The sequence below is a fragment of the Mirounga leonina genome, unplaced genomic scaffold (assembly GCF_011800145.1).
Source record: "Mirounga leonina isolate KUSES-001 unplaced genomic scaffold, KU_Mleo_1.0 Mir_98, whole genome shotgun sequence".
Taxonomy (NCBI): Eukaryota; Metazoa; Chordata; class Mammalia; order Carnivora; family Phocidae; genus Mirounga; species Mirounga leonina.
This window is the reverse complement of record NW_023270921.1, coordinates 1,996,513-2,023,666: the sequence shown is the minus strand read 5'-3', so window position 1 is coordinate 2,023,666 and position 27,154 is coordinate 1,996,513. Positions and strand designations below refer to the sequence as shown.

At 35.5% G+C, this 27,154-nt stretch overlaps 1 pseudogene; it reads right to left on the bottom strand.

The window, feature by feature from the left end:
- Positions 1-7,546: 7,546 nt before the first annotated feature.
- LOC118006652 lies at positions 7,547-8,029 on the bottom strand (annotated as a pseudogene).
- Positions 8,030-27,154: the final 19,125 nt, after the last annotated feature.

Below are 27,154 nucleotides of genomic sequence, written 5' to 3'. Positions count from 1 at the left end.
TGGCACATTTGTAACTGTTTAAGGTTCCAGCAAGTAAAGATTAGTCACAACTGGAAATCTCCCACAGTCACCAGGGCCTAAAGACACTGCCGAGTTCAGGTATTAGAGGTACACCCATCTAAAGAAAGCACAGCCCTAAACTCAAGGGCTTTGTTGCCTCATGTGCTACCAGAATCTATTTACTCATGCTATGGTTTGAAAGAAAAAATAAACTCATTGACTTCAACCAGTTTTATTTTTCTTACCAGACAGCAAAAACTGAGAAACTTTGGATTTTATGTTTTATAAGGAAGTCAAAAAAACATTTCTCCCTCTGTGAGAGCCTAGCATTAAAACAGTCTGGAAAGTCACATTAATTATTATGCATTGAAGGTTGCGTTGAAGAGCATCACATCAGGTAGTGCCTGGGGGTACTCTAACTTTTCAAACATACCAACACCATGAATAGCTATGCATGGTTATATGTACCCTGTAGATTAGAGGGGTTTATGTATTTCCAGCACCTGATTAATTTATTTAAAAAAAATCCTCTGTGTAACTAACGCTTTGCCTCTAAAATTAGCTTTTTGGAACAAAGTAAAAAGTTTTGTTTTGTTTCGTTTCATAACAGATTAGTCTAATATGAGGTAATGGTAGTATAATATAATAATTCATTTAATAACCCAGGTAAAGTTATAGTTTTATTTTCCAAGAATGGGTATTGCCAAGGAATACTTCTAGTCTATTTTTTAATAAGTTAAAATTGTGGAGGATTCTGGACATTAAATTGAAGCAGTTACCTTCTTTAAAAATATCTCTTCTGGGATGCCTTCGGCTCAGGTCATGATCCCAGTGTCCTGGGATTGAATCCTGCATAAGGATCCTTGCTCAGTGGGGAGCCTGCTTCTCCCTTTCCCTGCAGCTCCCCCTGCTTGTGCTCTCTCAATCTGGCAAATAAATAAATAAAATCTTTAAAATAAAATAAAAATATCTCTTCCAAACTGTACTTTATCTAAAATGTAAATTAATTTTAGTCACAGAACTTATACATTTTAGGGCGCCTGGGTGGCTCAGTCGTTAAGTGTCTGCCTTCAGCTCAGGTCATGATCCCAGGGTCCTGGGATCAAGCCCCACATCGGGCTCCCTGCTCAGTGGGGAGTCCGGTTCTCCCTCTCCCTCTGCCCCTGCTTGTGTCCCCTCTCTCACTGTGTCTCTCTCTGTCGAATAAATAAATAAAATCTTAAAAAAAAAGTATACAGGGGCGCCTGGGTGGCTCAGTTGGTTAAGCGACTGCCTTCGGCTCAGGTCATGATCCTGGAGTCCCGGGATCAAGTCCTGCATTGGGCTCCCTGCTTGGCGGGGAGTCTGCTTCTCCCTCTCCCACTCCCCGTTTGTGTTCCCTCTCTCGCTGTGTCTTTCTCTGTCAAATAAATAAATAAAAAATCTTTAAAAAAAATTAAAAAAAGTATACATTTTATACTAAAATTTTAAAAGAATACTTTGAAGAGAAAAAATAATTCATTTATATGAATTAGCTGACTAATTTAACAAAGATTTATTAAATACTTGTGCAATATTTATTAAATGCTTGTTATCCATGGGGTGCTAACTTAACCCTAATATGTGTTGAAAAGTTTGTGGCACCTTTGGTGATGTGTCTGGCATTTAGTGGAGGCCAGCCCCAGTTATCCTGTAGTACTTGTATTATCTGTCCCTTCCCAGCTAAAGTAGGCAGTTTCCACCTCAAACATCTTCATGTCTCTTCTCTTGGTGAGAGTTTTCTCAAGCATCACAGGAGCTTACTCAGTCACAGGCAGGGCAACCTGGAAGTGAGGAGTAAAGATCGCAGTGGGTCAAGGGAATCCATGGATAAATGTCCCAGCTTTCCTATCCTTGGGTAAGATAGGTAATTCTGAGGCATGTGCCACATGGATTCTCATGGGGGCTGGCCCTCATTTACTCACAGAGATGACTCAAACATTACCTCCTCCATTATTCCCTTTTCATCTTTCCTTCTACTCAAGGTCTTGTCTCATTGACTGCTTTGGGGAGATGCCAATCTAAGACACAGTCTCTCCTAAGAAGGAATGTTCTGAATGCTTCAAGACTATTGAATGTTCTGCTGGGTATCCAGTAGATTATATATGCACACACAGCACTCATGTGTGTGTATGTGTGTGCATGTGTGTGTATATACAAACATATATAACAAACTATACATTTATATATGTATATATATTTTAATAGGTCTAGAATCTAAGAATATAAAGCAGATTTTGCATGGTTTCAATACATATTAAATTTTTCAAGAATACAACTATGGGGAAAAATGGAAAGATTTTATTTAATTTTGTTTCCATCTTCATCAAGAAGTTTTTGGCATTTTGGGAAATCTTACCACATTGGTAGAAACTTGTCTTTTGAATAGACCATTGTGGCTGCAATGTAAAGAACCTAATGAGTAGGCCATTGTTGATGTTATTGACCAACTAGATGGCTTTGGCAATTGTTACAAGGCAAAAAATGGTAGCTTGGGCTAGAGAAATTGTCTTGGATCTGAAAATAATGATACAGATTGCAGGGAGAGTCGAGTTAGAACCAATGAATATGGGTTGAGAGAAATAGAAATATGTGAAGAGTGTCTGCCAGCTGTTAGTTTTCTGGGTGGTATAACTGGATAGATGGTGGTAGTAACGTACACTAAGGCAAAGCAAACTAGAAGAGAATCGTCTTTATAGGTGAATCCTGAGTTTGGTTTCCATAGACTTAATTTGAGTTGTCATTGAGATATGCAAAAGGAGATGTCAGGTAAGCACTTAAATATTTATAAGTCTGGAAACTGGAGAATAGGTCAGGTTTAGAGACATAAATGTCATATTTCATCATCCTGTGGATAAGTAATAGATTTTGATGGCATAACTGAGATTGCCCAGGGAGAGAATGCAGAGTGAGACAAGAAGCCTGAAAGGAAGCTTTGAGGATCTCTGATATTTAATTTTGGGGTAATGTTCAAAACAAGCTGTAAAGCAGAAGCCAGCAAGGTAGGGGAGACCGAGAAGATATAATCACAACAGCCAAGGGAAGAGAGTACTTCTAGAAAGATTAAATGGCAGATTTTGCTTAACAGTCACAATAGCAGCTAAAAGTTACTAATTTGGTTTGGCAGCAGGCAAGTCAGAAAGAACGAATTCAAATTTTGTTTTGCCATTGCATGTTTACTTGGTAAACTGAAGCAAGTTACTTAAAATTCCTCCATGTATATAGTCTAGGTAGAATTACTGATCTCACAGGAATATTTCCAGGATTAAATGAGATAGTATTTGTCTAGGGCTCAGCATACACAATCTTAATTAATAGAAATTTCAGCAAGGGTGGAGGAGGTCCCAGGTCAGCTTTACAACATCCTTGTAACCTCCTGGACATTCAGTGTAACCAAGAGGAATTGAATTGCTGATCATTCGGGTAGTATAAAGGAATTCCTAAAGCAATTCCAGTAGCTAAAAATTCAGTGAGCAGTGTTTGTTACAGAACTTAATTATGGTTAAATCACATTTATTAAGCATCATTAGGGAATAGTGGCATCTATATCAGGACATTTTCCATGCTATACTCTACCTTACTACTCTGTTACCATGCCTGCTTTTTAAAACATTTCCTGTTATCTTCTCTCGCTGGTAGTCCATGGTGATTTCCAGTTGTGGCAGGATGCCTGAGGCTAAGGATCATTTCCTTATAGCCTCACACAATCACTTTTGTTCTGCTTTAATCAGTAATGAGGCCATTGCCTTTCCTTTTCCCCATGATATGGCTTAAATTTGGGGTAGTGAGTAGCTTCTTTATGCAAATTTATAATGTAGATATGTATTAAATATATTAAATGATAGCTAGACAAATTTTCTAATTGCCATTTCTGGTTCATGTTATGAATATTCACCTACGCCTTCAAAATAATACCTTACTTTATTTGGTCAGTGGACCTTTAGTGTACTTAAGAATCCTCTGGGGAGGGGTTCCTGAGTGGCTCAGTTGGTTAAGCGTCTGCTTTGGCTCAGGTCAGGATTGATCTGGAGTCCCAGGATTCAGCCCTGCATCAGGCTCCCTGCTTAGTGGGGAGTCTACTTCTCTCTCTGACCCTCCCCCATCTCGTGCTCCCCCCCTCTCAAATAAATAAATAAAATCTTTAAAAAAAAAAGAATCAACTGGGGAACTTGTTAAAAACTCTGTATCTCAAAATAAATAAATAAATAATAAAAAATCTAAACCTCAGCCTTTGCTACCAGAGTTTGATTCAGTAGGTTTTGTTTGGCACTCAGAAATCTTAATTATTAAAAGGCCACTAACATAATTCTGATATATATCAAGCACTCAGTGCAGGAAGTGTAGTGGCTTAAAATTTTGGGCTAACTCGATACACTGGATTTGAGTCCCAGCTCTGTGACTTAGTAGCTGTGAGACCTTAGGCAATTTACTTAATCTTAAGTTTCCTTATATAGAAAATGAAACTCATAACAGTAGCTACATTATAGGTTTAATGTGAGGATTAAGTGAGTCAGTCATAAAAGCATTTAGCACAGTACCTGGCACATACTAAGTGCTCATCTTAGGTCAAGCTCCTTGGAAAGCAGAGCTTAAAACAAGGATTTGTGCAGTTGCTTATTTGAGAGGTGATCTTAGGAAACAAGTGAGGGATGAAGGAGAGAGAGAAAAGCCAGTGGAAGTTGAATTAATAGGCTGGTTACCACTGAGGGTGACTAGGGTTCAATACCATAGGGAACCTTCTGAGGGGCACCTTAGTACTGTCCCACCAGAAAAAGGAGAGGCTCAGGAATCAATTCACCACTCCTGTCCCCAACTGGCTGAAAGTTGCCTGGAGGAGGTAATTTTTTTTCCACTTCTGGTCTGTACCTGTTCATGGGTGATCATCTGTCTTCCTTGACTTCGAAGAAAGCCTTGAGGCTCAAAGCAGAAACACCACTGGCATGATAGGGGCCCTGGCATTATGCATGAAACTGTCAACCAGAGTTGAGCTGAAATTAGGGGGCCAGGAGTTATCATAGGCATCTGCTGCAATTGTTAGTTATAAATGACACATTATGTGCTCCATAAATGTGTTAGTCATTATTTTCAGATTTTAGACATTGTGCTAAAGTTCCTTACATGCTCATTTCACTTACTTTCATTAAAACCCTTTGAGGTGTTACTATGTTCATTTCACAGAAACTGATATAACTGGAAAGATTACATAAAATGAAATGCACAATATCACACTTAAGAAGGGGTAGACATGTTTTACAACTAAATTGTTTTTAACCATGACTATCTTTACCTCAGCAGGGATAAATCTGAACAGTGGTAAGAGAGAACAAAGTTCTAATTGACTTAATTTCCCAATGGGTAAAGTTGTCTTTTGTCACAATGTTTAAGAATTTAACCATAAAATGAATGATAAAATTATGTATGAGGCTAATAAAAACCAGAAAATTCATTAACATCTAATAATTTTTTGGCAGATATTGCTATGAAAATAATTTTTATTATGTCTACTTCACAAAAAAGAAAATTGATGTAATAAAAGAGATTATGAGACAGGCCTGGATTTATTGACTAATCGTCTTGAATTAAAAACAATTACTTGAAAATTTCAGCTTGGTGTTTAATATCATGAAACGATACAATGCAATGTATTCCTTTTAAGACCTTTCCATATTCTAGCATAGAGGTTAAACAATACCTTCAAAAGGAACATTTTTTAAAAAAGACTATTTTGCTAAGATTGAAACATGAAATCTCTGATATGCTGAGGAGTGATTTTGAAGTGGGACCTGGTGCTGTGTCTGCACTTGGGCTGAGCAGACCAGCTGTGCTAGTTGTTCTGTTGGAAGGAATACCTGCTGGGAGAGTAGTCTGCATGTGTTCCTTAATTTCCTGCATTATCATATCCTTATAATCAGTTTCTAAACCATGCCGCCATTATGAAGACTGAAATACAAGGTGCCAGGAGAATTTCTAGGAGATGCAGTTTGAAGTGGAATATTTTATTTAGCCTCTTATCACTCAGTGTGTGTGTGTGTGCGCGTGTGTGTGTGTGTTTCTGTGTGTGTGTATGAATATATACATATATGTATATACACATAGATTTTTATGTTTGCCTTACCTAAGCCATGAGCCACTTATGTTAATTTATCATAATGAGGTCTCAGATGGTCTTCAAGTAGTTAAGTAAGAAATATTATCTCACTTAAGGCTGAATCAGACAAAATGTATTTGGGTTGTACATACACTGAGAGAAGAAAAAAATTACATCTTATGGACACACTGCAGGGTCTAAAATAATGGCTACACTTTTAATTGAAATGACAATGATATTTTTTTGAAATGAAATGACTATGATTGGCAATGACAGTGATATTCTTTTTGTAGTTTAATTGAAAATGACAATGATACTCTTTTTGTAGTTTAATGATTAATGCTTCTTTACAGGGGAGTGGATGCATGAAGTAAACTGATCCATAAGAACCATATTTTTATGAGACTCCAGTACTCCTTGTCTATCCTTTAAATATTCTTGAACCATTAGCCATTTTATTCCATGCAGTTTAGCACTGCATAGAGACACTGTGGACTTTTGCAGTTAGTGAGAATTTAGTTTTAACTTCAGAGAACAATGATTATTTTTATTAGGAATACTAATTCATTTTTTATAAAATATTTTGATAGGGTTAAATAGTAAAATTTGTCTTCTTTCTTTTACATTTTCCAATTGCTATTATTGATAAGACTAAGTTTATATTGTTTAAAACTCAAAAGTTTTAAGCATGGGTGAAATGGAAGATGGTATGATACTTAAAAACAAAACAAAACAAAACACAAAAAAACAAGGTAGAGTGTCCAGAAGAGGAGCCCATGTTCAGAAAAAATTAAATGCTTAGATTAGGGCATATTGGGTCTGAAGTGGTAAAGAGAAATTCATGTGGAAGAATCAGCAGGTCATTTTTGCATGCTCTACTGAGCCAAATGCTCAGATTCCCTCAAGCAAATTAATAATGTTTACTTCTTCATGTTTGAAGTGACCCTCTGAATTCATTAAAAAAAAGTTCACATTAATTTGGTGGTAAGAATCAAATGTGAGCGACAGTAAGTAGCAAAATGTAAAGCCTCAAATGTTTGGGCATCTCACTTGGAGTGGACACAGCTCTGGACTATCCATGAAGGCTACCCGATTAAATTACCTAAGCCCAAACTGCCTTCTCTGTGCTGATGATAATCACTTATTTCCAGACTAGATTTCTTTCTAAAGCCCTCTGGATTAGTCCACTTAAAATGACCGCAGGGAATTTTATGCTAAATATGCTAATAAGCAGTCACACTTTTCCCATGCAGTATCTACTCTTCCTATGTTCTTTATGTCAGGGAAGAACATCTCAAGCCTAGAAAATTACAGTCCTAGAAATTGTGTATTTTTAAACTTTTAGGACTTTTTCTTTCTTTCTTTTTTTTTTTTACCATATAATTATTTTTAATGTCCAGCATTTACAATATGAGGGCCAGAGCTTTCTCCCCAACTCGTTTATAAATTCTCAATTGGCTTGTGAGGCCAATAGGGATACTTCTTCTTGTCTAATTTGATTTCTGGGAAGACTTCATTCAGGTCCTCAATGGTCATCTGATCAAATGGAATTATGTTCCTCCTCCTCTCCAGCTCTTTTTCATATTCCTCAATCCTGGCCTTTGAGAGAGACAAAGACTCAGCACAACTTTTCACATCTTCTTTTTCTTTAGCATCCACCTGAACAGTATATTTATCCTCTGGCACAGGAATCTTCAGGGCATTAAACTTCTCAAAGTCATCTACCAAACCAGCCTTCGCCACATTGGCCTTGTAGTAAGCCCAGTCGATAGCAGGTGGTTTCTCAGGGAGAGTAGCCAACCTGGAGGTCAGTGTCTCATTCCAGGATTTCAGGGAGTTAGCAATAAACTTCTGGTTTTGGGTTATGATCTCCCAAAAAGCTGCCCAGTCAATGGTTTTTAGAGCAAGTTTTCACACAGCCATCTTGAGATCCTTCACCGACCCCGGTGGCCCCAGGACTTTTTCTTTTTCTAAAAAAGCAGTATGAATGGAATATTCCTTTCTCTTTCCGTTCAGCTTCTTTTGGAAATGGACCCCAATAAAACTGTAGTTTATAATTTCTCATTTTTACCATGTATGATTATTATATCTTATGTTCTTGGATTTAAAAACACATGAATGGGGCACCTAGGTGGCTCAGTCAGTTACGCATCTGACTCTTGATTTTGACTCAGGTTATCATCTCAGGGTCCTGAGATCGAGCCCAGTGTCGGGCTCAGCTCTGACCATGGAGCCTGCTTGGGATTCTCTCTCTCCTGCTCCCTCTTCCCCTCCTCCCCTCCTCTCCCGGCTCGTCCTCTCTCTCTCTAAAATAAAAATTAAAAATAAATTTAAAATATTAAAAGACATGAATAAAATGTCTTATATTTCTTTTTTACTCTAAGTCACCCCCTAAACAAATAAATCCCCAAACTGAATAAGTTGCTTTCTACTTATGAGGTCCTCAACTATGCATCAGTGGTTTATCGTTCCTGATAGCAATAGATTTCCCCAGAGAGACCTCATCAATTTTGTTTCCACCATATTCAATGAACAAAAAATTTCATTTTATAACTTGATGATATTGGCCATGTGCTCTTCTGTGAAAGAGATGGTAGTCAGGGTGGAGAAACATGCTTATCTGGCTGGCTGGCTTGCTGATGTATGTATCTACGTTATGTTATGTATGTATGTATGTGTTTGCTTGTTTATTTGTTTATATATTTATATAGTTATGTGTTCTGCTCCCATAATTCCTTTTGAGTGTGTTCAAACATCTTTATAAATTAAAACTTGCAGAGTGCACAGACTGAGTGCAAAATGCTATAGTTGACTCTAAGCCCATTTCTGGAGGCACCAGAACAAGAGCAACAGGTCTGTTCCTTCCCACTTCAAACTTACTGAATTCCAAAAATTGGCTGTTAACAAACTGTAAAAAGGAAAAAAAAGTAATTCTTAAAATTATAATTAGAAAAATTATTGCATAAAAATTATTGTATATACTTTAAATATTCTTTCATCTAAAAATGCTGAGAACTTGGTATTTATTAGTTATTTATTTATCTTTGTGATTTATGGTTGCTATATGGTAAAGAACTTCAACAACTAAATCCAAAAGAATGAAGTCTTAACACAGTATTATAGTGATTATTTGAGAAAAAAATAGTATTTTTAGTATGACAAAAATCTATGAATCAATAAATGAGATTCTTTCTGCTTGATTCCTTGAATTATCAGTCTAATATGCTATTTATCTGAGAAATGATAGCCATTCTCATCAGTCAGCTAGAAGTTAAAAAGGGTTTGAAGAGTTTGGCCAAGTGTTGCACTTTGTCAATGTTTGCTTTTTCGTATCCCCTCTTACAATATTAATATTTAAACAAATATTCAACATACTACTGTAATATTCCCCATCTATGTATATGTTGGAGTCAATTAAAACATAATCTAATATAATGTCTGCATGAGGATTGGATTTATAATTTCATTGTGAGATTTTAATTCCTTATTGGCCAGAGCATTTCCAAGGTATTAATATTGAACTTTTCTTTAACCAGAACACCAGTGCCATAACCAGCTTATCAGGGTGATTGAGAGTTAAAGATTGTGCATACATGTCCCTGTTTCTTCACCAGCATCACCAATCCAACCATACTGGAGAGGTGCAATCATCCTCTTGCTAAACTGGTTTTCTGCTCCACTCCATTTTCCTAGTATGTTGCAAGGCCTTGTAGATGCCTTCTGTGTTCACTCCATCCCTTACTGTATTGCACAGGCTTCAGTGTCCCCATACAAAAAGATCCTTGTGCCTTTTGCTCCTGTGACTGTTGCTATGGCAGCTCTTATTTTCTGAGCTACACACACTCCACTTCATTTCTTTGCACAGTACTATGCATGATATTGCTGTATTGAATTCAAGTTTGTTTTCTTTCTTTGTCGAATTAAACTGCTTGTACATCTAAACTTTCTTCTTTTTCTTTTAGTTTTCTTTCTGAATTTGGCAATTATTTTCCAGATTGAAATTTTGTATCTTTTTGGGGTTTTTTTGTTTGTTTTCTTCTGTTTTATTAAAGGACATATACTTGTAAAAAGTATCTTACCTCATCAGGGCTCTAAGCCTTATCTCATTCCCCTATGTGGTATTTAAACCCAAGGTCCTAGGTTCCCCTAATTTACAACAGCTTCAGGTTGCCATTTTGATGGCCATGCTCTATGTTGATTTCCTGCCCTTGATAATTTCATACATTTAAAAAGGATTTTAATAATTTATACAGCCTGTCATTTTGGCAGAAATGAGATCTCCCATTCCATTTTCATCTCAGCCTTGTTTTCCCACTAGATTTTCAGGTCCTGTTTTTGTTTAGATTTATTTATTCACAACCTTTTGCATGTTATTTTGTATTCTTAAAATTCTTTTTCTTTTTCTTTTAGGTTTTGTTTTTTTGTAGTAGAATTTTCTTTAAGTTTTCAGAATATTGACCCATTTCCTTTAAATTCCACTTAAGATTTTTCTAAATTAAGATTATCTTGACTGGGAACAACAGAGATGCAAAATAATATTGTCTTAAACAAGATAATGTTTCACTCTCCTGTTAAGGTCTGGAGTGAGTGGTCTAGGCATGGCACAATAATTCTCTTCCAAGAGACACTTGTTTCTTCTTGTTCACCACTTCTGGCACAAGATAGTGGTTACTGCTCCAGTTACCCCTTTCAGTTTTAGTCCATAGGACAGAAAAAGGGACACAGAATTAAAAAAATGTGGACAAGGCATACACCAGTAATTTTATTTTTATTTTTATTTACTTTTAAAGGTTTTATTTTTTAAGTAATCTTTACACCCAATGTGGGGCTCGACTCATAACCCCAAGATTGCATGCTCCACTCACTGAACCAGCCAGGTGCCCCCATACAGCAGTAATTTCATAAGAAATGTTTAAAGAAGTGGCCAAATGACACTTTGGTTTACATATTATTGACCTAAACTTATTCATACCTTGCTGCATGGAAGACAGGCAGATGTACTCTTTATTAATTGTCTAGATAAATATCAGAATTCTATTACTGGAGAAGAAGTAAAAAAAAAACGGTTTTGGAAGTAATAGCTTTCTCTGTCATATTACTCTTATGAAAATGAGTGTTTTCAAAGAGGAAGAGTAAAGGGCTCCCTGTTAGCCCAACTCATGACGTTCTGAAAATACATCTTTAATGTCTTCTAACTATGGGTGCCCTTCTTATTTAGGTAGCATTTGTTAAATTGACCCATAAAACACATGTATAACTGCAATCTTCAGTAAATACTTCCACAAGGGATTTTCCTGTAAATCTTTCTTGACTAACACTACTTGAGTTTATTTGACCAATATCTCCCCGTATTCAGTAGGACACTGATGGTACATTTTTCTCCCTTCCCCTATACTCTACCCTGGCATTAATGTGTTCTGAGGTGACTGAATATATTTAGAGGAACTTCCAAAACAGATCTAGGATAGTTAAAGGACAACTTTTTTTCTACTTTGCTGCCTCATTGAGTAAGACTTATCCTACCCTCTTTAAGGACCATCAGTTTGCTTCATTTTTGGAAAAAAAAAAAAAAAACAGACAAAAATAAACATGTTTAGCTACAAATTGAGATTCTCAATTCATATCTACACATCTTGTTAGTAGGAAACTCTTCTAGATATATCGGGCTCATAAACCCTTTTTCCAAAGTTTTAAGTAGTTGAAACTTTTACGTCCCTTTTTGAGTGAATTCTGGAAAGTAGCCAGACACAATTTAAAAAGGAGATTTTCAATTTTTAATTTTTTTTAAAATAGGTGATCTATCAATGCCTATTAATAGGCACTAGGTGAAGTACTTTATATAAATTATTCTTTATAATCCTAACACAACCATCTATGGTAGGTACTATTATCATTCTCTTGCTAGAAGTGAAAAAAAAAAAAAAGATGTAGAGAGATTAACTTGCTGAAAACCACAGAGCTAATAAATAGACCAATTGCCACTTATTCCAAAGAGTTTGGAGTCCGGTCTCAATAGCCACATGATCTTGCCTCCTTTAATGAAATGTGATTATTCCAAGGCCTACAAAATAATAATGAGAGTTATTCATATATTTTAACATATTCAGTATCAGAACCATAGAGATTAACATGTCATTATTTTCTAAACTTATATAATATGTACATATTGTACAATATGTACAATATGTACATATTGTAATATGTAATGAAACCTGATGTTTACTCAGCTTCTTGGCTCCAAGCAGGGAAAAAAAAAAAAAAGAAAGAGCCTTTCAGTTTTGATTAGTCAACTAGAGTCAGCTTAAAGAGAACATCTACTCAGGGGGCATTTTTTAATGTACCATCTTCAAATGATTTAATGTGTTTTCCATGATTATCTTTGACACTCTGAATAATTAACAAAGACATTTATAATTTTTGAAAGGGTTAGGATACTTTTCTTCTTAGATGATGAGAAAATTTGAAAGACTTAAAATTATGACTGTCATCTGACTGGTTAGTGACCATGAAGTCATCTATCAGGGCACCATTTAACAGGAGGAAGAAAAAGATCCACCAAAATATTTCTTCAGATATTTAATTGACCAAGATTATACAAAACCTTATTTTTACTTATAAATCAAACATATTTGGAGGCTTTATTAGTCCCTGCAAATAATTAAGATATTGCTTATTAGCTAGATATTTAGATAGATAAATATTAGATTAGATATATATAAAATATATATAAGATTATTAAAGATATTATGTTACTGTTATTATATAAATAAAATTATATATAATGTATATAATTTTGGTATGAATAGGAATGGTTAACTTAATATAATGATGATAATCTTGTTCTTCTGTGCAGATGACACTAAGGATGTTCATGTAACTATTATGATTCTCTTGTCAACAATTTCATCTGTCTGCATATAGTCAGGAAACCGACCTGTTTTATTCTCCACTCTATTTCTTGCATGTCCCTGGCATGTAGTAAGAATTCAGTAAACACTACTGATGGAATGTAGTGGTTCTACAACCAACTATACTTCTTATGAGAAGTATATATTCATGTTCCATCCATATTTATAGAATTTGCACTGATGATTAATTTTTGAAAAATAATATTTTCATATGGTTCAAAATTTAAAAGAGCACAAATATTATGAAGTATCTCTCTTTTATCCTTGTCTCTAAAACTTCCAATTTCCCTCCCTAGACTCAACCAGTGTTATTAGTTCTTGTGTATCCTCAAGATACTTTATGTATTTATAAGAAAACATATTTATATATACTTTAAAAAATATTTTTTCTGGTGTGCCTGGGTGGCTCAGTCAGTTAAACATCTGCCTTCAGCTCAGGTCATGATCTCAGGGTCCTGTGATCAAGCTCCAAGTTGGGCTCCCTGCTCAGCGGGGAGTGTGCTTCTCTCTCTCCCTCTGCCTCCTCCCCCCTGTTCATGTTCTGTCTTTCTCTCCCTCAAATAAATAAATAAAATCTCAAAAATTTTTTTTTCATACAAACCTGGTGGCATATTCTATATGTCAGCATGACTAGTTACAGGTAATAGGATCTAGCTAGGTAGCTTAAAAAGAAAGATCCTTACTAAAAAGTATAAATAATTCACAGAAATATTGGGACGTCTGAAGAAAATATTTGAGGTTGAAATTCCAAGAATACTCTGAAAGCCATATCTCATCTAGAACCAGAACTACAAGAGAAAGATCTAGCAGCCAGTTATTAAGCATTATCTATGGTTGATGCAAGAGCCACAGTGCCTCTGCTTGGATTCACATTACAGCATGAATGCCTTACATTCTGCCTCTCACTTTCCCTAGGAAATTTCAGGCTATATTCATGTTTCATAAGATTGTTTCTTTCTTTGTGTGGATTGGTTCTTAGCAAAGATCTAGATGAATACATCTCATTGATAGGACCCAAGCTCTTAGGTATCAAGAAAACACATTTTTCTTAGATTTATATATTTTGTTTCTTGGTTGTTATTTTTTCCCCTTTCCACTTAATGATAGATCTTGAAGCTTATTTTATATAGTATATAAAATATCACTCCTTTTATTGGATACACAGTAGTCCATAATATGGCTTTAATGTGGTTTATTCAATCTATTCTAGCCAATGGGCAATTGGGTCATTTCTAATCTTTGCAATTATAAGCAAAGCTTAAGTAAATACTTTTCTATCTACATTACTTTTATTTTGTGCTTGCATTTGAGAATATCTTTTAATAAAATGCTGAACGTGGCATTCCAAACACAGGCTCATATGTACCTATGCTTCTTAACTCAGTAGTACAGAGAAATCTATGTTCTGTGGGATACGTCTTTGATCAATGGGAGAAGAAAGCCAGCAGAGAAAATCTCTCTCCTTTTCCTGCATGGGCTGATCTGAGAAGCCTCTGTCTACGTGGTCTTCTGCAAGATGGTCTCAAGAGATTGAGCAGTTTGCTTGATGCCAGGTGGTTGCTGGTATGCTAAATCACCCAGTGTTGGCTCTCCCTCACTTCTCAGTCTGATTTCTCTTTAACCTGACTCTTGTTGCTTGACATTGCACTCTTTAAGAAAGCACATAAGCTTCTGCCTCATGTTCTTCTTTTTGGGGAACCTAGTATAAGCAAGGAGACATAGAATAAACAAAATATATAAATAAAATACATACTATGTTAGATGATATAAGTGCAATGTGGAGAAAAACAGGATAGGGATAGAGCTGATATCTGGCAGGTAAACATTAATGCAATGCAATAAATGTCATAGTTTGCTGTCCAAATCCTTCCTTCTGGACTGAGGACTCATTCTCCCAGCTGATGGAAGTGTTGGCAGTTTTGCGTCTCACCTAAATCTGTTTCTGGGAATTATCCTTGGTTGAAGAGTGCCACCTTTCATGGTTATACTTCTTTTCCCAGAGCATCTTGGATCCAATAAATGGCCAATGTAGGGTATAAAAGCTTGGCCCCCTTGCCTCAGTTGTGGACAATATCAAAGGGCCATCCCAGCTTCAAGGTTTTCTATGGGATCTGCCAACACTTTTTTTGGAACTAGTTTACAGTTCAACTCATCCCTTTGTTCAATTCTATTCTATTCACTTTCTTATAGGTATTGCTCCAGTGGGCACTTCCAATACATATCTTGCACATTAATCTCTATCTCAGATTCTGTTTCCCAAGGAATCCTACATAAGATATTTTGCCATGGTTTAATAAAATATTGAAATACAGATGACTACCATACTGTCTAGTTCAGTCTATTGCCCCAAGGGCTCTTCAGTTCTGCCTTGGTCATGCCAGGTGTTCCCCCAGAATACCCACCCTCCCTTACTCACTAGAGGTTCAGAAACTCTGAAGGAGCCTAAAGTAGTAAAATATGTACAGTTGCAAATCAAGATTTGAATGTATGTTTTGACTTTCAAATTCTAAATTCTTTGTAACATCATATTTAGATGGTGGCATTTCCACTGGCATACCCATCATGATTATGTGTAAATGACAATGTAAACCAGTAAGAAGGCACATTTTCTTGTATTTCTGCAGTTTACAGAATGAAAAGAAAAAGTATTCAATAAAGACTGCTGTTGAAAAAAGTATTTTTTACTGAGTCAGTAGATATTCAAATAAAATATATGGATGAATGGATAAATGGATAGATAGATAGATAGTAGATAGATATGCATACAACCATAATTGTTGAGCTTTTGATTAAAAAAGAAAGATCTCATCAATTAAAATAACTAAGCATTCTTTGTTGATTATCTACGGGAAAGTATATTTAAGGTGCCATGTTAAAATATTAGACCACAAAAATAACCCATGACATACTTAATAATAGCATTTTTTTAAATAATAGCAAATTTTTAGTCTTCACAATTTAAATATGGTCAATATTATATAGCAATTATTTCTTGATTTTCCTAAAGCATATATATTAAGAGACACTATGTAAAGAAACACTAACAGAAGAGTAAATATCTGTGGGCTTCACCCCCCCTTAAAAATATATGAAGCTACTTGTCAAATTCATTGCTAGTAAGATGACTAATTTACTCAATTTAGAGGGCTGTCCTTGAAGAGCATGTATTTCCCGTTTTAGTTTTAAAATTAGAGAATGATCCTTTATTAAAGTGATCATTACAAGACAGTTTAAACATGAATACTTGGCAAAATAAAAAGTTGTCTATGCTGTGTCTGGACTGTTGTTGTTGTTGCTGATATTTACTCGTTTTGAAATCTCAAGTTTAGGCATTTGGAGTGACAAGATTTTGCTTCTTTTTCAGATACAAAGCCAACATCAAAGAGTATAATAATAAGAGTGATCAATTATTGAGTGATTCCTCATTTATAGCTTTACAACTTAGCTTTTAAAATATTTAGGGTATATAAAGGGAAAGATGTATAAATTGATACAAATGTAATATTTTATAGACTTGCAGTATTCTCCATGGCATCCCAGGACTAATTTGAAATTCACTGAGTTTAGAATGGATGTTCTTAGCATTGATGTCACTGATGATTTTAGCTGAAAAGAGCACTAGATTTATGGTATGCTAAGCACAAATGGGAAGAGAAATGTGACCATCAGCAATGCAGCAGGGCGGTTGTTGTCTCCTTGTAATCTTGATACTGTCTTCCAGGAGACTTCTGGTGTTAAACTCCTCTGGAATCAGCTTTCACCTGTGGGGCCTGGTGACAGATTGTGCCAAAGTCTGACACGGCTCCCTGGAGGCCGTAGTACTTGGTCACCATATGGCCTAAAAGGGTTTTTCATGTGTTACAATATTCTCCAGTCGGGTCTCTTGGCTAATCTTCAGAGGACGTTCTTAATCTCATGAACCTAATTATCTGTAAAGAACAGTTTAAGGGGTGCTCCTTAGAATTATTCATACTTGTCCATGTACTTTTATTATCAGAGGGCATATATAAATAACTCTCATTACACAGTGATTGCATTTTGGCTTTGAAAGTATATTCTAAGAAGGATTGAGAAGATTATTCATTTCCATGGTGATCTCTGTGCCCACTGTTGATCATAAACACCAACTTACTTGACTCATTCATATTTTCAGAATACCTCAGTTTTCACATACTTGTTAAATGTTCACGTTTCACCTAGATAAAAAAGAAGCCATATAGAAATGCTGAATTCCTACTAGACACCAATATAAAACAAGTGCTTTTAGAATTTTATAAAAATAATTTGCTCTCATGTTGTATTTCAGAAGCATATAAATGGGAGCTGTGTGGTTGATTATATTTTAATCTCTTCACAACTCTGCTTTTATTATCTTGTTTTGTTTTGTTTTTTTAAATAACCGCCTAGGCTCTAAGGTGATAGTCTTTTTACAATATTCATACCTGAGGCTGTGATTCCAGTTTAGCTGTCATAAACTGTGTTATGTGAATGAAGAGGGACTGAGCTAACATACCGCCAAGTTCCATTATTGAGAAGGGTATGTTCCACCCCATCATGGATAATCACATTCCATGCAACAACACTATGGCAAATGACCCTATTCCTCAACATGCAAATGTTCAAATAGTAAACAGACAAAAAATAAAAATATCTCATTGATAAAATGCTCAATTTAAGTTTATGAAAATGTTATAGAGTTAAGCTTGCAACAATCTACTACTCTAACAGATATGCACACAGTATACCATTTTCAATAAATTTTGATCTCTAAAAATAGGTTCTTATTCTTGTGATGATATTTTGGACTGAGTGATAATTTAAGTCAAAACACATCCCAAAAATAAAATCAGGTAAAATGTTTAATCAGGTGAAATGTCAAATAGCAAATAGTTGTAATAAGCTAAATGCCTCTAGTAGCCTTTACACTGAATTTAATAACCATTATTATTACTTTTTGCATCTAATAACTGGTCAGGGATTAGCACTTTTAGAAAAGGTTATATTAAAAATTAGATCTTCAACTATTTGGGCTAAGAAACATGCTGGAAGAAAATACATAGTAATAAATCAGGTTGTGCAACAAGTAAACTTTCAAAATATTATCTTAATAGCTAGACAGCCACAAACAGAACAGTTACATCAGAGATTCCATTGGATGAAATACAGAATTCAGACAGGAGAGCAGTTGGTAACACTTCTGGGACTAAATCACTCCAGACATCGCTTAGACACATTGTCCCACCTCTACTCCTTTAAATGAACCTTTAATAGGTTCATTTGGTAATGGGCTGGAAGGGGAGAAAAGTCCTAACCCCAGCTGCACTGCTCATTCACCTGTGCAAACAACTTGAACTCGACTTCTCTCCAAATGGTTTCCTAGTAATCTTCCCAATGTACAGCTGCTATATATAAAACATGAATTATAGTAGAGAAGGTCCTGCTGTGTTGTGAATCACAGTGCACTCGACCACACTTTAGCAGGTTGTGGGATGAAAAGAATAAAATGTCTGCAAAAGCCTTGTTTTTTCCCCTTTTCCAGCTGGTAAAGTCAACGCATGGCAGCTTCCCGGAATGCTTTATTCTGTATCCAGCTGTACTAGTTATGACCTGTCCCATTCCCTTGCCATCCTTTAGTATAAAAATAAATGGTAAGAGCATCTTTCATTTTTTGAGGCACTGGGGGCCAAATCAATTGCCTAATCAAGTGAAAACAAAACATCTGTGATGTATGAAAGGGAGGGTGGTTTTCTCTGGAGATTTTTATAAACTGATTAAGTCAGGGCACTGCTAATCCTCTATCCTGCACTTCAGATGTTACATTGACAAGGAAGATTAGAATGAAAAGATAATGGTTATGTCACCAGCATGCAATAAACAACCTGTGAAGAGCCAGCAGAGGTTCAGAAATGTTCCCATTACAAATGTAAATGTGAACTTTAGCAACTGGGCTGGAGAACACTGTGAGAGACTGCCTGCCTCTGTGTCAAGAAGATACAAAGGAGAGAAAAACAGAAAAAGGAGCTTATTCTAATATCATAAGACATCAATTCCCAAGTGCTTATCATATTAAGTTTAGGATATGTGAATTTGGCATGATAACATCTGTGCTACTTAATCATAGAGTTGTTTTGGACATTAAATTAGATATTTTGAAAGTGCCTTTTACAATTCAGAGGAGTCCCACACAACTGGTAGTTGTAAATTGACAGAATAGTGCATGAATGAAACCAAGTTCTAGAGAAAGTTATCTTTAAAGAGTAAAGCTCTCATTATAGTTATTCACAGGATCCAAGTTATGCATTAGAAGGAATCATCAAATAAATCAGACATTAGGGTTGTGGTTCACACATACCCGTTTATCCACAGACCTAAGTACATAATGCTCTGTACACAAATTCTTCAGGTAGCAAAATTCATTTAAATGCTACTTCCATATTAGAAGAAGTTACTTCTACCTTTTAATTCTACATACCAGATATATAGGAAAGATGTTAAGTTTTTAGAAAAATTTTAAACTTGCAGCAAGCAAGAAAATATGATAAGAAAAAAATGGCATTATTATTAAAAAATCAGTTGAAATGATTACATGCATTCTGGTAAAGGGATATTTAAAAGTAAGTGCACTTTATTTTTATCCTGTGCTAATTTATGACCTTTTCTGGTCATCCAATATTGAAGGAAATATGGAAGTTAGAATTGCTGACATACTAAGAACAAATACATATGATGGAAAATGATAAATGTTGAGAATTACAGATATTTTACTCAGGTAAAAAGATGATTTAGTGTGAGGGGACGTGAGGATTGATGTTATTTTTCCTATGTTTGGGAACTTTACAACTAGGTAAGAAAGAAACACAAGTAAATACGTAATAATGACACAAAGAGTGCTATGGGAGGACATAGGAGAAACAAAATAAGAAGGGATGGGAAGACAGGAAAGGAAGAGATGATGTTTGATGGATAGTATTTGAATAGGAAGGAAAATTACTGGAGCAAAGAAGGTGGGGAAGCATTTCAGACGGAGACAGTAGCATATGTGAAAACTTGGATGCGTGAGATGTCATAACTCCTTTAGTAGTTCAGGGTGATTGGTTCCCAGGGAGTGAGGAGGAACCTCAGAGAAAATAAGGCTGGATACATAAGTAAGGGTCAGATCTGAAGAGTTTTGTTTACGTGCTATGGAATTTGGACTTTTGTTTAAAGATTTAGGTATCATATAGTGGTAAACATATAGTACATACTTTAAAAGATTCATTGCATGAATATGTGAAAGGTTCTTGATGACATTTGGTCAAATGTGCATTTTAAAAAAGATCAGTCTGTTAGCATTGTGAAGATGGGATCAGAGAGTTGACGTTCTAAGGCAATAGGACCAGTTAGGAGTCTGTTGCATGATTTGGCAAGGAATGATGAGGACTTGAACCAATGAAGAGGCCATGGAGTTGAAGTATAGTCACTGATTTAACCTGTATAGAAGGTTGGAATCAATAGGGTATGAAGGCAGATTACATTGGAGAGTTCAGGGTTCAGTGACATTTTGATACACACACACACACACACACACAACCACACATGCTTATTCTAGATAGATACAGCTTCTCTGGGCTGGCAAGCAAGAGATGACCCTGTGAAAAAAGGTAGGGTGTCCTTTCCCTCTGCTTGATAGACCACATACACCTAGGATACAGGACTTGGAGAGCAGAGGGTAGACTAGGTTTCAACCCATACTTGTCATCTTGATTGGACACCTTTGTGTAGTACACAAACTGTACAATCTTACATAACTGTCTTAGTGGGATTATTCTCAGATTTCTGACTTGAATAACTTCATCACTAGGATGCAATCCCTGAAGGAAGAAAATCATATGCAAGAGCAAATGTTGGGGGAAGAATGATGTTTGCTTTAAACTTGAATTTGGTGTGTGGGAGGACATGCGAATGAAGATCTCTAGATTTCCACTCAAAATATGGGTTTGCAGTTTAGGAAATTGACTTGAAATTGTGAATTTATAAATGGCAGAGAATTACTTGGGTGAGGTGGTTCCAAATTTTCTCTTTAGGACTATCTTTGGAATGACAATGTAGTTGGAAGTGGAGGGAATGGGCGTTTAGAGATTATGGTGTTTGGAATGGTCAAAACCAAAAATGAAGCAGTAAGTACCATAATCTGGGGTTAAGGAAGGTCAAGGTCAAAAGGGTTTTAGAGGGCACCTGGGTGGCTCAGTCGTTAAGCTTCTGCCTTCGGCTCAGATCATGATCCCAGGGTCTTGGGATTGAGCTCCTCATCGGGCTCCTTGCTCCACGGGAAGCCTGCTTGTCCTTCTCCCACTCCCCCTGATTGTTTTCCTTCTCTTGCTGTGTGTCTGTCAAATAAATAAATAAAATGTTTAAAAAAAGGGGGGGTTGGTTTAGAGGATTTACCACCTAAGAAGTAATTGTGACCTGCCTAGGCAAACAAACAAAAATTTAGTGTGATGATAAAAGCAGTAGGTATGTTGGAGTGAGTTTATTTTTTTATTTTTTGTTTATTTTTAAGTGTGAGAGTTCAGATTAACCTGTATCTTAAAAGTCTATTTTTCTTCATTCCTTTGTATTAGCAATGTGCATTAAAGCATTATGTATTAAAACAACAGTAGCGTGCATTTATTAGAACTTTCTCTTTGGTTTTGCTTTATATATTTCAGTAACAGCTAAATGATAGAAAATGGCCTTCATTTTGGAAAAGCAGCAATAAAATCATAAAATAATGTGGGGATATTTGATATTAAATATATCTTCATAAATTTATGCATTCATTAATCGATTCTGTTCCACTTATTTATATATTTATGTGACTTAGGAAGCAAACAAGTGTGTAAGAATGGTGTGATAATCAGCCTTCAAGATGGCCTTCATGTGATATTCACATCCTTATGTGGTCCTTTCCTACATTGTACTGGAGTGATCTGTATGACCAATAGGATGTGTCAGAATTGTGAAATGTCATTTTTGATATTAGGTTACAACCCATACTTGTTATCTTGATTGGACACCTTTGTGTAGTACACAAACTGTACAATCTTACATAACTGTCTTAGTGGGATTATTCTCAGATTCCTGACTTGAATAACTTCATCGCTAAGATGCAATCCCTGAAGGAAGAAACACCAACTATTTTGGTGTTCTTTCTTTCTTGGATTACTCCTCTGGGAGATGCTACTTACCATGTCATGAGCAGCCCTTTGATGAGGAACTAAGGATTACCAACAACCACTACTTAGCAGTGGATCCCCCATTCCTAGTTGAACTTTTGTATGGTTGGAGTCAGGACTGACAGATTTGCTACAACATCATGAGTGACCCTGACATAGAACCATCTAATAGAGCTGCTTCCAAATCTTTAAACTTCAGAAATTATGTAAAGTGACAAATATTTGTTGTTTTAAACTATAAAATTTTGGAGTAATTTGTATATAGCATTAGATATTTAATACATATTTGGATCATCTCAATTTTGATATGTTTATAAATTCCTTTCTTAAAGAAATAAAATCTAGATAATGCATAGAACCTAGATATATTGTACATAATTATTTTTTATTCAATTTATGCTTAAAGACTAAAGCAAATTCCTTTTTTCCCTGACAGTTCTAAGACTTAGATAATTCAATTTAAGGGATTCAAGTTAGTCAGCCTGCAGTATCTTAGTTTTTTTTTTTTTTTTTTTTTTTTAGGATAGATTATTGGAAGTGCTTCCACAATGATCTAGAAGTTAGAATTCTGAAGAGTCTCCTTCTCCACATTGGATGTGTGTGATATTCTTCCTGATCATCTTCTCTCCAGGTTTGTGAATGGCACTGTACATTCAGGATGGCTATGAGGTTAGGAAGGGTGGAGGCAGTTTCAAGCTGATGTAAGCACAGGAAAGAAGGGAATTCCCTCCACACTCTTTCCCCTTCCACTGACCCTTCTTTCTAGACTTTCTTTCCTTTTCCCTTCTTTTTCTCCTTGCCCTCCCTCCTGCCCTTCTTGGTCTCTTATTATTCCCCTCCAATTATATAATATTTATGGAGTGAAGTCAGGAGTGCACCCCTGCTATTCATGCACTTACAGGTGATCAATGAAGATACCATGAGAAGGCACTAAGTCTGCCTCCCCTGGCCTTTTCAGTGAAGCCAGCCGCTCTCAGAACAGGGAACCAGGACTTCGGGAGACATTTTAACCTCTGGGTGGGAAAGCAAACAAACAGATAAATTTTTATATGGGTGCATATATGTAATATACATAGACACATATACACAGACATACATACTCTGACACATGTATTTCTATATCATTAGCTTTCAGAATACTTTCATAAAAATATAAAAATAGGCAAAAATTACATGACTTGATATAAAGATAAATGTACCATTTTGATTAATTTGAATTTATAGGACAATATGGGCTACCTAAAGTTCTTATCAAGCTAATTGTATTTTGCCAAAAAAAAAAAAAAGAATTCTTTCTGATTGGTGACTTGGGTTAAGTACAGTTTTTAAATGCTAGGTTCAAATCAATGCAAGTGTATCATGTGCAGAGTAATTCTCAACTGTTATAAAAATTATGTCCATTATGCTACTTGCTGGGATTCTAGTAATCATCTAAATTCCATAAAACTTAAATTTTCAAATTATCCTCAGTAATTTAAATGTGTTATTAGGCCTTTCATGAAGCATTTTTCTTCTCTGAAGAAAACAAGCTAAGTTTCTCAAAAGCACTGCAGGATAAGTTATAAGTGACTTTCACTTGTAATTTGCAGATGCTGTAATAGGAATTTTCCTTTTACCACCATCTAAGTTCAACTATTTTGCATTCTAATTTGCAAGTAAAAAGTTTAAACTTGGTATAGAAGTTTGTGAGAACTTTAAGAGATTTAAGGTATATTTTTGCAAAAGAGTCAGAAATTGGGCATGAAAATGAGGATATGATTTCTGAAAAAAATGAAGAATATATAGAAAGGGATGAGGGAGTATAAATATCTTCTATTTGACATGTTACATTTTAGAAGCAGAAAATGACATACCTTGGTATTTGCCTAAGTCATATAACACAAGCATATTTTAGGTTATGACTTTACTTATTTTAGTAAAAGAAATGATGAATATCAATAGATACCCTATAGAGGGAAAATATCCAGATTTCTGTCCCTTGTGATGTTGGTGATTCAGATGTGACATTTGAGACAGTGAGCATCCTAGTGTTATCAAGAAGATACTATATGGCTAGGGATGTTGTCATCTGGATAAAACATATACCAACAACATGGCATTACTGCTCAACCTTGGGGAAAACTGATTCTCTTCACGAGAGTCACAGAGAATCATATAACAAAGTTGAATAAAAGAACACAGCTGTCACTTTGATTTGAGTCTTTATTGCCATGTAGAAATAGATTACTTATACATCAAGTTAGTTATGTTCAACATTAACAGCTCTTGAGTGAGCATGAAACTAAGAATTAGTCTGACTGAATTGTTTACACATCTCAAGCAATAATTTAGAGTACCATAATAAATTATTTCAAATGCCTGATAATTCAATGAACGGTGAGAATTTCATAAGAATCATAAATGTCACAATTGGAAGGGAACATATATATTCTCAGGCCTAGTTCCATCATTTGGGTGAGGAAACTAAATCTGAGTTGTGAAATTAATACTGTAAGAACACATGGCTAAGGAACTATTCAGAGTCACCTTTCAGATCTGTCTTGTGCCACCTGCAGAGTCCCAATTTCTTTGGAAGAATCAAAAGCCAAAAAAAAAAAAGCCCATGGGATGAACATGTAAACCATAGAAAAATAATATATTTTCCTCACACCAGTCTAATCCTTTCTAAAAGTAGGTAGGATACAAATCATATATAAATACATAATTTATATACACTGCATAGACCAAAATAAAAATCTCAAATTAAAAATGCTATTGTCATATTAAAACTCAGAAGGCTTTAAAAAGCTGACATTTTCTTTAATTAACAGCTTCTTGAATTTGACAAACATAAAATTTATTGTACTGCCAGAGAGAGGTATTATAATGTAGTGATTTAAGACTCAAGGTTTAGAACCAGAGCTTCAGGATTCAAGTCCAAGGTGACACAAGACAAGGTGATATATCTTGGGAGAAGGTATGGAAACTTTCCTCTTAGTTTATCTTTTCTAAATGGGGCAAGTAATGGTATTTGCCTCATAAGGTTGTTATGGGAAGTAAGAAGCAGATGTCCAAGTATGGCATGCATTATTATGCACATATTAGCACATAGGTACCAATAAGTTGTTATGTTTTATCACATAGAAGGCTCCTTATAATCACTAATATGAAAAGCTGTATTTAAAGGAGAGTATTTTTACTTTGCTTTATTGCTATACTTAATCAACATTATTGAAATAATTTTCTGTAGTTTGAAAATATCATTTTGGGGGGAGAAATAATTGATCAATGGTATTTATCAAGAATATACTTTGCCACAAATATAATATATAATGCAATAATATGATAATAATATATACTATATACTAATATAGTAAAATGTATAATACAATAAGAAATGTGTGTGTTTGTATATATATATACATATATAATTTGTGTATATATGTGTATGTGCTATGCTATACATAAAGTGTATATATGTATATACACAAACACACACATTTCTTACGTAGTGGAGAAAGATTTGTTATATTGTTCTCCTGGAATGCTTTGCCTTTAAAGATAAACTGTAAATTCTGTTGCAAGAAAATTTCCTGAACTATGGGCCATGTTATTAAAAAGAAAATATATGTGAATGTGGGCTGAAAATCCCCCACAATAATTGCCATGTTAATAATGACTGTATCTATGGCTATAACATGCAATATTTAGTAGCTGTGATTTGGTAGATTAACAAAAGAAAGCTCTAAATGAATCAATTAGGTTTTTAACAAAGGAAATATATTTCTGTATTTTGCACCATGGCAATTTCCATAGATGGTAGCAATTTACAGCAAGGATTAATAATACAAATTTGAGTTTCCTGGAAGGGGTCCACATGCAGAGTGTTTCTTTGCCACACAGCTCTGACAAACAATAGGTAACTATTCATTACTTTTACTGCATATTATTATTACTTCAGCTTAAGATGGGGACAGCAAGATCCTCCAAATTGGATATGGTCTAAGAGGCTTGAAAGAACAATGCTTCCAAATGATCCTTATTGTATATCAGAAGTCACGGTATGTCCAGGGAGAATGTGTAGCTGAAGGTGGGCTGGGAAGGAGCCCCAGGAGAATGCTCCGCATCATGTCGCCCACTGACATACAATTACAAGGCTTTGAATCTGATCCATGACACAATCCATGGTGATTACAGCACTCAGAGAAGCCAAAAGACAGATGAAAATGCTTAATTTGCTTGTTCTCAAATGTGGCAATTTGCCTAATGAATGAAATTGACTTCATAAAATGTCAAGGTTATCTTTTAGTTTCAAATCTGGAATGCAAGCATACCATAGATCCTAGTGCTGGTAGCTCTAATGGATTCAAAGTGAGGCACATGGAGTGCCACATGGCTTCAATTCTATAGAAATTGGTCAAAATAAACAGAGGAGTTGGTCAGCACAAAAGTTTTGCTAACAGAGAATAAGAGAGAATCTGAAATCCTGGTCAACCAAGATTATCTCTAAACACCTGCATAAAAGGATATAGAGTTGTAGTTTATCCAACCATTTCCTTTCATTTCAGCATCTTTCAACAACATATTGCATTGCTTGAGTGTCACATGCATCCTGTGAGAAGTATAAAAAGAGATTAGCAAGCCTATTTTACATGACAGAAAAGCCCCAGAATGTAGGAGGGAAAATCTTCAGATTTTATGGGTGATGGTAGTGGTGGGGGGGTGTCAGGACAAGGCAGGAATTTTTCAGTTAAGCCAGGGGATAATTTCTGTAGCACAGGGCTGAAGGTAAAGCACTTCCTGCCCAAGTTCACATATTCATCAGTGGCAGAACCAGAGCTTGAACTGGGACCTTTAGAACTATTCTAATATTCTGTGTAGAACACTACTGTCTTTAAGAAGATTCATGGGCTCTGTGACTGCTTTTTGCTCTGTGCTCTCCAGTGTTACCTGCCATGGTTAGATCC